The sequence below is a fragment of the Corapipo altera genome, unplaced genomic scaffold (assembly GCF_003945725.1).
Source record: "Corapipo altera isolate COAL_440 unplaced genomic scaffold, ASM394572v1 268, whole genome shotgun sequence".
NCBI lineage: Eukaryota > Metazoa > Chordata > Aves > Passeriformes > Pipridae > Corapipo > Corapipo altera.
Genome location: NW_020884901.1, coordinates 4,688,259 through 4,701,836, shown reverse-complemented (window position 1 = coordinate 4,701,836; position 13,578 = coordinate 4,688,259). Strand labels below are relative to the sequence as shown.

Sequence of the window (13,578 nt, the reverse complement as noted above, 5' to 3'; positions counted from 1 at the left end):
TCTGGCGCTGTAATCTCTCCCTGCATGTTGAGCAGCTTCCTACAGGAGCTGGTGAGAAGAAGACATTCAGATAATGGCTGCTGCAAGCTGCTGACATTTGTTACTCTTTGATGATTAATATGAAAAGAAGCAAAACAGATAATCCATCCCTGGCATGCGTCTCCAGCTGGGATGTCAGCACAGAGCCCTGGGAGCTGCTGACTTCCCGCGCTGCCGGCTCCGAGGCTGGAGCAGAAGCGTGGTGAGGAAGGAGACCATGTCCTTTGAAGACGAGCCTCCCACGGAGCTCACGGATGGGCTGTCCCTTGGGAAGGGCTGTCACTGGGTTTTTTTCAGGAAAGGGGAGAGCTCAGGGTCTCAGTGGTTCTCCCTGGAGGTTGGTGCAGCAGCGGGTGCAGCAGCGGGGGGTGGTGGGTGCTGCCCAGCTCCCCTCCTGCTGCTGCAGGTGGGAGCAGAGATGTGCCGCCCTCCCTCAGGGCTTCTCTTTGCCAATATCCTTCTCCTGCGAAGATTTATGTGAAGAAGTGAGCTGTGGTGATTTTTCTTCCCTCCAGGCATTGTTGCACTTGGCAGAGTTTATCCTCACCCCCAGGAAGGATGGAGGCACGTCACTGGGCTCTGATGGCGTGTGACGCACCTACGTGTAGCTGGAGATGGTGGGTTCCTGAAGGGATAGGGAACAGGGGAGGACTTTGCCCTGATGGCTTTGTGGGAAGCTCTCACTTTGTATTTCCAGGATTTACTGAACCTTTGCAAATAGGCTGGATGAATCTACAAGCGTGTTGCTGGGTTAGGGTTTTCTTGCACTTATGTTATCTTCTGCTGGTATATCCAGGACGGCAGCATGGCTTTGGAGGAGTTATCCTGGTCCTTGCTGGTGTGATCAGGAGAGCGTGGCCTGGAGAAACTGCCATGGTGGGTTAGATCAGCTGAGCTGGTCTCACCCCAGCTCGTGGTTACAAAGCAAGGCAGGAGAGCAGAGAGAGGTGAGTTGGGGTGATCCAGGGGGTAAGCTGGGATTCACAGGATGAGACTTTCTCCCACACAGAGTTTCTCTGGGGAGTTTTCCTCCTCAGCCTTCCTGTAGCCTGTGTCCCTTTTCTCCCCCAGCACTTCAGTGCCCAGAGTGGGGGATCCCAGTGCTCCGTTCTTGCTGCAGGGAGGATTTGGGGAAAGGCCCCACAAGGTGAGTGTAGATCTGGGCACAGAGGCACTGGGAAAGACCTGGCAGAGCCTTGCCTTGGCCATGGCTGCCCTCCCAGCAAGGCAAGCCATCCCATGTCCCTCTCTCCAGCTGCTGCCATGCCGAAGGTACCACTCAGAAACAAGCAGGGCGTTTCTGCAGAGAAAAGCAGCTTCTGTCTCTATAGCAACAGTGAGGGATGGCGGGCACCGTGTCCCCTGTCCCTGCCAGTCCCTGTCACCCAACAAGCAGGACAGACTGTGGCTGGGCTACATATCACCTCCAGGAGGGAGGCAGGAGTCCCTCAGCCCAGCCCCTCTGGGACACAACTGTGTGGGCAGGGGCATGTGGGGAGCAGTGACAGAACAACCCGGCTCTGCCACCGACAAGGTACAACCTGCGGCGACTGTCCTCAGCTTTCAGTCCCAGTGACATGACCTTGGGCTGTGCTGGGGGAGCCAGGAGGCAGCGTGGGGAGGGATTCCATGCCCAGTGCTGCACTCACAGATTTCCAGGGCCAGATCAGAGGCAAGAAGGGCACAGCAATGCGAGGGAAAGGACAGTCACCCGGGTCTTTGGCTCTAGAGCTGTGTGAATGCCATCTGCCTTTCAGCCCTTGGTTGCTGCTTGTGAGGAGTAGCATGGGTGCAGCTTGCCTGTCCATAAAGCCCTGTGGTCTGAGGAGGGTTTTCTCCCCCCTCAGAAGGTGTCAGAGGGATAGGGCTGGGTCTCAGCCCCAGCAGCGCTGTCAGAATGTGGCCTTTTGTGTAATGTGCTGGAGCATCACCTGGCTCTGCTCTCCACTGGATTTAGCAGTGGCTCTGAGAAACACCAGTGGGTTTTGCAGGCATGTGTTACATGTAAGCCAGTGGCTGAGGCATGTTTATGCCTCATTCTCCACTCTCCTGCAGCTCCTGCTGATGCTCATGCAGAGATTTGGCCCCGTCCGTCCTGGGTGAGCCAGAGCAGGACACTGGTCTGCTGTGTGCTCACCATGGTCATATGGCTGTGGGGAGGCAAAAGGCCAAATGGTTTGAGCTCCCTCAGGATTGCCCAGGAATGTGAGTGTTTTCCCTGAACCTTTAGATCCCCAAATTCATCCATGCAGGGCTCAGCATGAGGCCTGGGAGGAGTGATCCTTCCAAGCCAAGACCTTTCCAACCAGGAGGAACAAACAAACCCTGACCATGGCATCTTCTGCCTTTCAGTTCATCTAGCAGATTAATTAAGAAAGTGCCTTAGAGGAGGCAATAATTAAATAAATGTGATCAGCCAAGGGATCTCAACCCCCATGGGATGGGGGCTGCTGCCATCAGCACTCCCAAAGTGCCACAGGGAGAGTCCCAGGCTGTGGTGACAGTGATTTGGTTTGTGATTCTTTGGCAGACAGTGAAAGGCCCCTCCTCCCCTCACCCTAATGCTGATTATGCTCAGCAGCAAAAAGAGATTTTAATTTATTAAATAAAAAAAAAAAAAAAGGGTGCCAGGGTCAGGGCAAGTAGCAAATCTGGATTATATCTTCGGGCATATGTGGGAATCACGGCTGGGGTGTTTAGTTCTCCCCTCCTCAACCTAAGCTGGTGTTTTTTTTCCAACAAGCTGTTTTGTACATTTGTGGCTGGGGTTGTGCTGAAAGGAAGGTGGGACAAACCCTTTCACACATCAGGGCTGTGCTGCCCTCTCCGTCATGGAGGGTCCTCTGTGCTGTCCCTGGGATCCGTGTCCTTCCCAGGATGAGGCAGCTGATGGGGGGGCAGTGCGGGTTGGATGGACTTGGAGGGCAGGTTGGTGGATTTGAGGATTCAGGGGGAATTAGGAAGGCTGTTACACAAGGTCTCCCCGTGGTAGCACAGGTGTGGCTGTAGTTCACCCCAGGATGGACACTGCAAATGTTTTTCTCTCGTGTTGACCCCAGAGTCCCTGGCTGATGTGCCTATGTCTGCATATAGTGCTTGATTTAAGGTGTTGCTGGGGCTCTGCCCTCCAGACAGGCAGGGATGGGGTTGTTTCATTCCCTGCCTCGCTGGGACTCGCTGGGAGCAGCAGAGGTCTTCGTGCTCTTTCGTTCCCCAGGACGCAAGAGTCAAAGCGGATTAAAGGTCCCTCGGCTGATCACATTTATTTCATTATTTGAGTAAAATCCCTTGTAAATACCGCCTCCCTCCCTTTTTTTTTTTTTTTATAAAAATAGAAAGCACGAAAGAATTGGAGATTTAGGAAAAGTTAATCACAGGAGTCGCTTGAAATCCATTAACCTCTCACAGCCTGAGCGAGGCTGAGCGGTGCCCGAGCCCCTCTGCAGCGCCCAAAAGCAGGGCTTCCCCTGGAAAATACCTGCTTCTTAGCAGGCTGGGTGGTATTACAGCGCTTTGGCCGTGATGAACTGCTAATTGCAGTGTTGGGACAAATTGGTTCAAGCACCCAGGTGGCTCCAGAGCAAGTGGGTGAGTGGGGTCAGGTGTAGGAGCCCTGTGGCAAATGTTGCTGGCCAGCGTGTGGGCTCAGGGCCATTGGAAATGCCAGTGCTCTTCACTTTACAGTGTGGTTCCTCTGAGCCTCTCCAAAGGATGGGGTGGGCTTTGCACAGGGATATCTCTCAGTTTTTCTAATGCATTTCAAACAGGTGTAGCTGGTTTCCACTCACCAGAACCTGCCCTGACTTCCCATCCCCTCAGTACAACCTTGCCCATGGGACCCTCTCTCACTTCCTCTCTTCTCCCAGGACCAGCAGCTTTGTGCAAGACCATCAGTGCTGAAAAGCCAGACCTGCAGAAATTAATTAAATTAAGAGCAGTGGGAACAGAAGCTGAGAGCTACAGTGATGGATGTTCACGAAACACTTGCCCAGAGCCCAGAGTGCCCTGGACATTTGGTGATGTTTGCTTCCAGCCAAGGAGCTGTGCAGTACTTAGACACACTCAAAGCAGTTGTGATTAGGGAATCAGCCTCTGATACCTGAGTGTGGGTCCACTGCACCCAGAGCTGATGCCTTCTCTCCACTGGGATTTGCACCTTGGAGCTGCCAGTGCTGGTTTGTCATGGATTGCATCCCCTGGCTGCAAAGGGAGTTTTATGTTCTCTAAATCTTAAACCCTAGGTTGTGTATTAATAGCATGGTAATGCATCACTTTTGTGTCCAGCACAAGCCAGGGGTTATATAAAACACAGATTAATGGGAATCAGCAAAATAGAGGGGCATGGGGAGGGATGCGGTGAGGATGTCTTGGGAGGGAAGTGGCAGATCCAGAGGGAAGAGAAGGTGGCTGAGTGGATTCAGAGCACTTCCTGGCTGAGTGGATTCAGAGCACTTCCTGGCAGGATTTGCTCCAGTTATCGTTCTGCAGTCCCTGATTCAGAACATTTCCTGAACCAGCAGGTCTGCAACCCGGGGTCTTTTGTCCCTGGGTGATAACAAGAAAGCAGGGTCTGGGAATTTGACTGTAAATGGATGTTTTTTCTATTCTTTGTTTTCTTTCTTTTTTTTTTTTTTTGGTTTGGTGCGGTTTGGTTTGGTTTTTTTTCTAGCTGACAGAGATAATTTCTACATCTGCAAACAAGCAAAGTACAGGTGGGAAGATAAAATCACAAAGGCACATCTTTCACTAGGTGGTAAATTGGCTTGTTTCTCCTCTCCCATCCCCAAAAGCAAAGTGATACTTGGGTTAAGAAAGGCTGGGAATTCTCTGAAACTCTTTCCTATTGTTGCTCCTTGCTGATGGGTGAGAGATCAGTGCTGATTTCCAGGGACCCCATGCACAACTCAGAACAGCAGTTCCTCAGCTTTGGGCAGAAAAGTTCCCTCTTTTAGATTCCTCAGCCCATAAACATTCAAAATGTGCTGAAGGGGCAGCAGGAACACCAACCCAAACCCCTCCAGTTGCTGCTCCTTGGAGCAGGGGCAGGGCAGGAGAGAGGGAAAGCAACAGGTTTTTGGGCACCTGCCTCTGGTGTGACCTTCCCTGGGAGAGCAAGACCTCGGCAGCTCTGCCCTCACCGGATGGGAAGATGCCTCCCACCCCGGGAGGAAGGCACAGCTGGACTCCAACCATCAATCATGTCCCGCCGGGAAGGGCTTGTATGGCTTGTGGGATTCCTGGTGGGGTGACTTTTTTTCAAAGCCTCCTGCAACAACAGCAACCGTTGCTCAGCTTCCTTTCTAGATAACCTTTTTCCTGCTGCCCAACATGCTTATCTGCTGCAGACAGACTGGCAAGATGAACCGGAAAGCTGATACCTTATCTCTCCCTCTCAAGGAGCCTATTTAAGTGTTGGAATGTGTTGAGATGGTAAATGATTGTTAAAATCCAAGTGAGGAACATGGACCTAAGGGCAGGTCCTGCTGGGAGGGAGCACCTAGTCAAAAAGGAGTCTTGTGGGACTACAGCCTTTCCAGGCTTTTCTGCCAAGAAATGCATCTTTTATCTGCCAAAAGATGCATCGCCTGAAAGGTAAAGTGCTTTGTTTAAAACCAAAAGGCATAGACTGGGTTGGGGCTAATCTGTGGGTTATCCCTGCAGGCTGCTCCCAGCTCGGTGTCCCTTCCATACAGCTTTATCTGTGTCTCAGTTTACTCACTGCAGGAAATACACTGCTGTGGGTCGGCCTCGCAACGGGTGTATTGTCTGATATCACATGGCATGTATTCCTCACTCACCCTTTAATCTGCACTGCTGTGGGAAGCAGCGAGATGCTCACACATTCATAAAGGTAAATAGGATTGGAGAGCTCTCGGGCTAATTGAAATGAACGGGGCTCAGCAGCTCAGGCAGCCTGATACAACCAAATGAGACCTCTCCGGGGACACAGCAGAGCTTCAGCACTTCACTTATTTCAGCCACTGCAAGTGGCAGCTACAGCAACAGCAATTGCAGGCGCTGGGGTTTGAGCACTGTGACAGCAGAGGGGCCAGGGAACCCCAGCGTGGCCGGGGTGATGTCTGTAACAGCTGCTGGGGAGGGGTGGGACGGACTTATTTTTGTCCTGTCCTGGGTGGAAAAATAGCTGGTGGAGATGTTGCCAGCCTAGAGCACACTGCCAGCAAAAGCAGGGGTCCTCTCCCTTCCAGTAGGTGTTCCAGCACTCCCGTGGGTAGGATGGGGAAAGGGGAGTGGGGCCAGGCAAAACCACAGGGCAGCAACCCCACACCAGTGTGTTGTATGGCCCTAAAGAGCTCCAGGGAGTTGGATCCCAGCACACAGAGCAGTGAGCGATGGGAGCTCCTGTGCATGTGAGGGGTCCTTGCACCTCCACTGCTCTGACAGCACCCCTGAGGGGCAGCCTCAGACCTGGGGATGGCTTTTGCCACTCCAGCTGCTCTTGCACAGTATTTGCTGCAGAAACTGCTCGGTTGGAATGCATGCTACCATGGGCTGCTGCATCTGAAAGTTAATCTGTTCCACATCACAGACTACTTTTCCATAGCGGTGCATAAGGAGTTGCCATCCCAGAACAGACCTCAGCCTGTCTGTTTGATGATGTCAAGAGCTTGAAGAGGAACCCAGGTGACCTGTAGCAGCCAGGATGGGACGATGCTGGGAGAGCTGATCCTGTCTCATGCTTGCTAGAGCTGCCCTGAGGCTTTTCACCCCCTGCAAAACTCTTGGAATTAGACAGTACAATGTGCGTGTCTGCAAGATTCTCCAAATTCTCTTTGCATTTCACAAGCTCCTTGCCTCCATCCCTTTGGGTAGGAGCAGCATGCCAGGCCCAGCGTTTTTGGGGGTTGCAGAAAGGACCCTGCAGGGAAGCAGGATGGGAAGTCTGTGGTACTCATTTTTCCCTCCCCGATGTAGTTTGATTATATTGGTGGGAACGGGGCTGGTATGGCTGCTATCTCCTAACACAGCTGATCAACACTGATCAGCTTTGCCCTCCTTGTTTAATTCCTTTAGGGCAGCTCTTGTATTTTGGGGACGTAGCAGCTCCAGTCCTCACCCTGTATCCCTGCTGGGCACAGTGACTTTCATGATGGGGCCAGGCTGCCCTGCAGATAGAGCAAGGCTGGGTTAGCAGTTGTTCCTGTCAATGTAAAAAGTAGGAACGAGGGAGATCCATCTGAGCCACTCGGCGTCTGTGTCTTGTGATCCTGAAACCCAAGAGCCCCCCCTGACTCAGCAGGTTATTAATAACCCCCTGGCTGTGCTCCCACTGCAGCGCCTGCCAGCCCTGGCACTGCCTGGCTCTCCTCCGTGGTGAGGTGAGATGCATACCTGGGCAAGGACAAGGGCTCCTTCCTGCCAGCCCCCACACCCCATCCCCACCCACAGGGCTGGGCAGGAGTGCTGTGAGGCTTGTGGAGGAGTCTGGAGAGACCCCGAGGCCTCTGCACCTCCTGCAGCACAGGAGAGGCTGCTGGTGCTGCTGAAGTCAGACTCATCACACCCTTGTCTCAGATCCTCTGGTTTTTGTACCTAAGATCAGTCCTGGTCCAGGCTGCAGCTCAGGGAAGTTTGGCTTCCTGGAGTGTAGCATCATCACTGCCACCTGCCCCCTCCCCGGGCTGGGACACATCAGGTGTGTCCAGACCCTGGTGGCACTTGGTCCCTCTGTCTATTTGGACAGAATGGGATCTGCCAGCCACCAGGTTTCCATCTGTCTCTGCTGAACCTCTTCTGTGGTCACAGCCTTTGCCTTTGCCCATGCTCCTCTTCCCAGGATTGCAAGGGCAAAGCAGAGGAGGCTCAGGTCCTTTGGAGACAAGCTGGGGCAGGGGAAAGAATGGCACATTCAGCAAAACTGTGGTGATGATGCAATCTGGGACTGGACTACGGGGTGGGGGCGAAACTCGCAGCCCCCCGGGCACCGGGGGACCCCGCAGCTGGGACTTGGGATGCTGGGGGGAGCGGGACTCGCCCGGCGGCGGCTCCAGGCTGGGTTTGTCGCTCCATCTAGTGGGGACGAGGCGGGATGTCGCCGCCGCCCGGGATCGCGGCCCCGGGGGGGCGGCCCGGAGCAGCCCCCGGGATGGAGATGCCCCGGGTCCTGCGACCCACCCCCGTGTCCCGGGAGCTGTGCCCTGTGCCCTCATCCCACCCCGAGCTGTGCGGCTGTTCCCGAAGGGCCCCCGGCAGGACACAGGGATGGAGGGGCCAGAGGTGGATGGAGCACTGGAGCAAACGCTGTGTTTTCCTGAGCAGACATAGCTAGCACCCATTGAAATATTTAGGAATTGTGTTAATAATTAAAGAGGAGACTGAACTCAAAAGGAACTTGGTGTGATCTCGTGAGACAGAAGGGACAAATCTAGTTATGAGGAAAAAACACTCACTAAAGAGTAGCATTATTTCATTAGTTCCCCCCAAAAAAGGGAATATGGCAGCTCTGGAGATGTTCCAAACAACAGCCTTAGTCTGGGGGCTCTGGAAGTGAATCCTGCAGCCCCTGTTAATTGCAGTTGCCATTCCTGCTCTGCAGTGTGCAGGATTCACACGCTGGCTGAGCTGTGATCATCCCATCCCTGATCAGAGCCACACTTTGCAGGGACAGTGAGAGTTGGCTTGCTTACAGCAGGGGTTGCAGCTCTACCAAAATCACTTCTTCTCATCAGCTTCATCGCACTCAGAAGCAGCTGATAGTTCTCTTTAGCAGGGTGAAGCAAGATATTTTTGAACTGTGAAACAACAGCTGTCTCACAACACAGGGAAGGAAGGAATCGGATGGTTGTGGTCAAAGGTTGGAACTGTGAACCCAAACGTGTCTGTGAACTCACATTCCGACCACAACTATGGTGGTTATGAGGGCTTCAAGATAGGAAACAAAATTATGTGTTAGTTTAAATCTGGACTGAATTTTCAACATTGCAAAATCACTTACTTTAAGGTACCTTCAATAAAATTGGGAGAAGTGTGGATTTGCCTATCCTTGTTTTCCATTTTTGGGAGGATCCCCCTTTGTCAGTGCAGGTCTTGTGACTCTCTCCAGCCTCAAATATTTGACTGAGTTTGTCCCCAAAGTTGGCTGCAGTTTTCATGAATGTACTAGAGGGAATGAAATGACATTTTAAAGGGAAAGTGGGTTTTGTTGCTAAAATATCTAAATCAGCTCTGCAGAGGTTTGTCTCTAATGTTGTTTGGGATAACTGCTGATCTTCAGATTTAGAGTGAAAGAAGCTTGTATTTGTATAATCCAGTGATCTGCCTACGAATTGTCATAGGAGTCAGAAAGGTTGACACAGGAATGTTTTACCTTTCTCAGAAATATTCCTTGGGTTTTGAGATACACCTTCTAGGACCCTACACCAAATAACTGGATGCCTTTTTTTGTCTAAGGTTTTTTTTCCAACCTCTTTGAAAAATGTGGGCTTTGATAGAGCAAAAAGAGATGCTAACTGAAAAAAGCAGGTGCTTCTAGAAGTGCTGTTCAGTGTGTTCTGGAAGTGAGTGTTGCATTGAAAAAAACAGGTCTTTGCCCAACGAAACATTAGTACTTGCACCTCCATCTTCCTGTTTTCTCCTCTTTTTTTCAATGTGTTGAAAACTCAGCATGTCACCAACAATCTTTGGAATCTTTTGAAGAACACAAGCTGGCACATTGTGAGAAAGATGTGTGGTGTTTCTTGACTTTTTGCTTGAACCTTTTGCTATTTAAGCACTAAGGCTGTGTGAGGGCTTCCAAGTGGATGTAGTAAGAAAGGCTGGGCTTTAAAAGCTGCCCAAAGAACAGCCTTGCTAGTTTCTGAACAGCACAGCCAAAGGAAAAATCATAGGATGAGCCGAAGCAGAAGACTTGTTTTGCAGTTATGCACAAGGAAAAACTGAAGTCATGACTGATGAAGTGCCTCCAAAATACTTGCAATATCAGACAACTGGTATTTGGTTCTTGTTGCAAGCAAAGCTCAGTGCTCAAGCCAGCTGAAAGCAATTCGCTTCTCACTGGAAGAATAGTTTCTTCCTTTTAATCAGCTCTGGTTTAAACGATTTCTTTTTTTAGTGCCTTAAATAGGCATTTTGGGTTGTTGTTCAGGCAGCCAGCATTTGCTCATGAAGAATGGAGTGGGTCTGCAGCCTTTAAAAGGACAAACAATAGCCTGGCAAACAAACACTTCTATGGCATCTCGTTTTCATACAGAGCTTGCAAATCCCATGGGCTGCAAAGGAATAAGGAAAAGAAACGGCCTCTACCTGATCCAGTAGCTAGAAGAGGCAATAAGTAACTACTTGAATCTGCTCTCACCTGTGCAATTGGGCAGGAAGGGTTAAAAATGGCAAATAAGACCATAACTGGGGGTACCCAGTCTCCTACAGTAGGAACTGGAGTCAGTGGCTTTGTCCTGCCTCAATGGTGAGATTTGGTGGAGAGTGAGAATGGGATCATCAGAACAAAAGCACTTCTTTTCACACCCACCTGTAAGGTAAATCTTCATACAAACAATGGTTCAGCGATCTCTAGGCCAGAGATAGGCTGGATATCCTATGAATGGGTCAGCTATTCAAGAGATGCTGGGGGATAAAAATCTATGAGACTCTACAAATTGACTCTGAAAGCAAAGCCCTCATAATTGTGTCACAACACACCAGATACTTAAAACAGATGCACAGAGGGGCCATGCCATAAGTTAGTGTGAGTTAGAGTGAGTGTAGGGTTGCAGTTTTTGCTTTCCCTGATCACAATTAACTCAGTTTGAAGTAAAGGACAAGATTCCTGGGTTTTCTGACTGTTTTCCCATTCCCAGTATTTTGTACTCTCTCTTCAACTTAGAGAGGTGAGAGGCTTCAGCTTCCTCTCTCATCAGAACATATTTCTATTCTTCTTAAAAAACAAGTTTATGAAAACATCTCTGTTGATATTAGATCTTAAATAAGAGGGGAAAAATAAGTCTTTTATGTTTCAGACCCAATGTCCCTTTACTGTTTTTGAGGTCTGGCTTTCAAAGCATTTCCTTATATTTAGATAACACAGCCTCATACATGGGATTACAGAGAACTGCCAGAGCTACTCATGTCTTCTCTCCCACCTCTCAAATATGACAGCTCAACTCGACTGATGTTCTTGCTGACTGGGTTTTGGGTCCTAAGGCCCTGTTCACTTAGTTGGAGGCTTGAATTTCCCTGTAGCTGGTTCAGATGAGCTAATGAAGTCAGTGCAGGCATGAGGCATTCTTGATTTAGACACAACTGAATTTGAAATGATTTTCATGCTTTAGGGCATAAACCAGCTCCTACCTCATGGGATTAGAAAACATATTCTCCATTGAACAGTTTATTCCACAACTGGCCATTGCATGTTTCTTCTGCAGCAGCTGATGTTGGTTGCTGTCTGAGGCAGATGGAAAGCTGGAAGGATTGTGACCCGACCTGGTAAGGTAAACGTGTGCTGGTAAACGGGGAACAGAGCAGGATTACTTTGCTTTCTCCAAAGGGTTTGTGGAGTTTTGTGAATGACTGTGAGGTCAGTAAGGCCCTGTCCTGTGGTGCAGGCTGCCTTTTACAGCTGAGCAAAATGTTAGCAAAATGGCACTGGAGCATTTAGGCTGTAAATCACCCTATGTCATGCAAGGCATGGGCAGGGACCAATGGATTGGTCCAATTTTGTAGAAGCTGTAGCATGTAATAGAAATTCTATTATTTCTAGGAGACCTTATACCACAAGACATTGCTGTAGATGCTGTAAGTCCTCTGCAATGGGTATTTTCTATTTCACAGGATTTTTCACTAGTGGAAGGAACACAGCAGGATTGCTGCTCTCACTTGTAATTAGTCCTGGGAAGAGGACTAATTTGACTCTCTTGTCCAGGGATAGTTTTCCAAGATTTCTGGAGCAGGTAAAAAATCAGAATGGGTGAGCAGTCCTTCCAAAATAGATTCTGCATAGAACTGTGCATTGAACTTCATTCAGCTGAAAACCGTTCTTTAGTCTCTGCACAAATCTCTCCTCGCTGTTGACACTCTTCCCTTGCACTCTGTTGTGGGTCTAATCCCACCAGCTTTCATCTTACACCAGTTATTTTGGTTTATAAACAGGGAGGTGAAAGACAGTGCAGGTCTTTTGAAGAGCAGCACAGAAATTCCTCACCTTATGCCAAGGTCTGATAGTGTCCCCACGGACCAAAATGCAGTGGACCAGGATGCAGAGGAGCCACACTCTTGCCTATGTCCTCTCACTATTCAGGTCATGCCCAGCTTTAAACAGGGAGAGGCAAGGGAGCCTCAATTCTGACCTGAGCCAGGAGACTTGCAGAGCTCCACAGATTTGCCCCTGGTGCACTGCTGGGCACAGGTGGAAAAGCCAGGAGCTCATGGGGACTGCAGTGTACACACCTGGTAATGAATGTACAGTCGTCTGTCATTTGTTTACTTCAGCCTTTTGATCTCCACAACAGGTTGCATTAATTTTTTCTTTAATTGGCGTGTCTATTCCCTTGGCCCTGGATTGTTGCCTTGGAGATGCACAGGAGACCTTTGGAGAACTGCTTATTACAGCAGCAGGTGTGCACAACGCTGACCTGGACAAACCTGTGTGAGTCACCCGCTGATGGCGGGGTTGTAGGTGGCTGTGTGAGTCACTGAGAGTGAGGGGATCCCACATTCCTGACCTCTCCAGGGGCAGTGTTAATGCCTTTGGGCGCTTGATGTTAAACAGAAAGCACAGAACAAGATGGTTTGCTCTCCCACATGGTCCTGCAGAGCGAGGTGGTTGGATGAGAAAAGCAGGAGTCCAAACCAGAGGCACCCTTCAGAAGTGTGGCTGACCTGTAACTGCTCTCATGGAGGATAATGAGGTTTGCATGGGCAGGAAGCAAATGCAGAAGAGCTATTTGTGTGTACTTGTCTGACTGATGAAGGAAGAAAAACTAAACGCACCAGACTAACGAGTGCCAAGTGAGTTGGGAGAGCGGGAGTTTGGTAATGTCAGGAAGGAGGGTGGGTTCCCATAAGGAAAGAAGTGGAGGGCCTCCTGTCCCTAGTCAAGAAAAAGGCACTGCTGGAAAGATGAGATGAGACACCAAAGGGGCAGGAGTAGTGTAATGCTTTGATATCTAGAAAAGGAGAGGATCTGACAACCAGATGATGGTTTTCAGCAGCGCTGGTGCATCTCTTGGTAGCTCAGTGCCTGGCAACTTCAATAGCAGATCAACTGTAGGAACACCACATATGGTCCAAAAAGCTGTTCATGCATTTCCTCCCTCTGCCTTACTCTTGATGACTGTTTGAGATTAGACACATTTCTCATGAGCAGTGATCTAGGTGCCTGGCCTTACACTGTTCTTGTAACCTGGAGAGAGGTGGGAAATTTTCTGCCTGCAGCATTTCTTACACCAGGGAAATGTGCTGCAAAATCCCTCTGAAGCCACTTTCCCTTCATGGGCAAGGACATGAGGTGACAGCACATGACTGGTGACCCATGAATAAGGTAATGAGTGCATTTACATGAGGCCAGCAGTTGCCCAGGTGCTTGTC

At 50.1% G+C, this 13,578-nt stretch overlaps 1 long non-coding RNA gene across 1 annotated transcript; it reads left to right on the top strand.

The window, feature by feature from the left end:
* Positions 1-141: 141 nt before the first annotated feature.
* On the top strand, positions 142-4,405 carry LOC113950286. Its single transcript, XR_003528702.1, has 4 exons — positions 142-241; positions 555-656; positions 836-986; positions 3,906-4,405. It is a non-coding gene; the product is annotated as an uncharacterized LOC113950286 (long non-coding RNA).
* Positions 4,406-13,578: the final 9,173 nt, after the last annotated feature.